Here is a 2,092-nt window from a genome sequence, read left to right as displayed (position 1 = left end):
GAAGGGAAGGGAAGGGAAGGGAAGGGAAGGGAAGGACTAGAACTAGGAAAATAAATAGGAAAAGAAAAAGAGGGAATTGAAAACAGAAAAAGAATCACCCCTTCTAACAGGAGCATAAGTACAGTGTGAATGGTATTCCCAGTCATCAAACATATTTTATTGCAGACAAGTGCATTTCTCCCAGTCCCCCTTAATATTTCTGCTATTTTTTGTCCCGCTCTTCTTTAAGAAGCAAAGCTTGCAAGCTGAGTCAGTTGCTTCATCTGATATCAAGGCACATGTTGGCTGTGCAGGTAGAAGTACTGGATGTCTCCTGTTGCTCCGTGTCCCACGATGTTCCTTGTCCCATTGCACTGAAAAACATTTTGGGCACTAAAGTACGAATAGCTGTGTCTGTGGAGGTACAACTGACACATGTCAAGGGGGTTGAGAAAGTGAGGCCAGCCACTCCTGGTGTTAGATTCTCTATAACAACTAGAATCACAAATAGTGGTGTGGTGAGCTTGGGAAAACAAAGTGTTTTAACAGCAAAGGGGATGTTTTTTGGTGAAATAATTTCATCAGTACTTTAACAGCTAAGATTTATTATCATGGACCTTTACAAGGGTTTAGTACTGTCAAGTAAAAAATCTGCAGATGTGTCTGGTATCTTAAAGGTGCATTGGTTTTAGACTAGGACCCTTATTTTATCACTATAACCATCTGGAAATCCTGTGTGAGAGGCATATGAAAAGATATTTATTTCTCTCATATTTGTCAAAAATATTTAATTCATATGACAAAAAATCCATTTGTATTCTTTTCAGAAAAGAAAGCCATAACCAGCTGCTCACACCAAATAAGAATCTGCCTTCTTACTGCCACCAGCCCCAAATATTTCCTGAAGTTCTATTTTGATTTATTGATATTTACTGTCTAGCTTCTATATAATCCCATGTTAATACTGATTTATGCCATTCTGTAAATTAGTAGGGTTCACACTGAAAGCTCACACCTCTGTGTTGTTAAGTAAAAGTTTACGTTCCACACTGAACTGTAGAACTTCGTTCTACAAGCAGCATCCTATAAAAAAGGTCATGATTCAACTGTATTCAGACTTTCTGTTTGAAGAAACTTAAGAAAAATTCTGAAATATTATTTTTTCTTTGAATATTTCAGATGACCTGAATTATCAAGCTTTTAAAAATTAAAATGGAAGAGAAATAAAATAAAGAATATATGCTTGTTTGAAAAAAGGTTTTTCAATGATAAAAGAAAAATTCCCCAAATCCTACTCTAAATAATCTAAAAGCAATGAAAGTAAATAGTTTCTGTTATTCTAGATGAGCTACATTCAGAAAATAAACAACATAATGTACTCTATGTGTTCATAAATTTATGCTTTACCATCTGATGGCTTGATTCTTACCTTCCACCGGCCTTTCATTAGTATAGCTGCTAGCAAGTCAATGGGTATACTTTTTATTTCAAAGATTAAAAGATGCCTATGTTGCAGTCACCTTGTTAAATCTTCAAGGTTACCGGATTTGCTAAACTAATAAGTGTTTCAAGGAAACAGGTTTCTCTTTAGGTAAACAAAACCAGTAAAAAGTATGTAAATTCCATTTTTGTCTTGCGGGACAGATCCTCTGTCTTCATTTTAAAATCATAAAGTTTCCTATCTTGTAAGGGGTCCATAAGGATCATCCAATCCAATGCCTTGCTCCTGGCAGGACTACCTAAACTAAAACCTAAACCTAAACCATATGATGAAGAGCATTATCCAGACACTGCTTGGACTCTCTCCAGGCTTGGTGCTGTGACCAGTTCCTGGGAAACCTGTTCCAGTGACCATCTCTCTTGATAAAAAACACTTTCCTAATGTCCAGTATGAATTTCCCCTGATGAATCTTCATTCCATTTCCTCGTGTCCTGTTACAGGTCACCAGAGTAACAGTGTAATCTCTTCCACTGACCACTGTAAGGAAGCTGCTGTCTCTGATAAGGCAATCTTCAATCTTCCCTTTTCCAAGGTGAGTAAAATGATCTCATCTGCTCTTTAATGCCTTATCCTCAAGGTTTTTCACCACCTTGGTCACCCGCCTCTGGACGC

The sequence above is a fragment of the Parus major genome, chromosome Z, assembly GCF_001522545.3.
Source record: "Parus major isolate Abel chromosome Z, Parus_major1.1, whole genome shotgun sequence".
Lineage (NCBI taxonomy): Eukaryota > Metazoa > Chordata > Aves > Passeriformes > Paridae > Parus > Parus major.
This window is presented reverse-complemented; position numbering follows the sequence as displayed.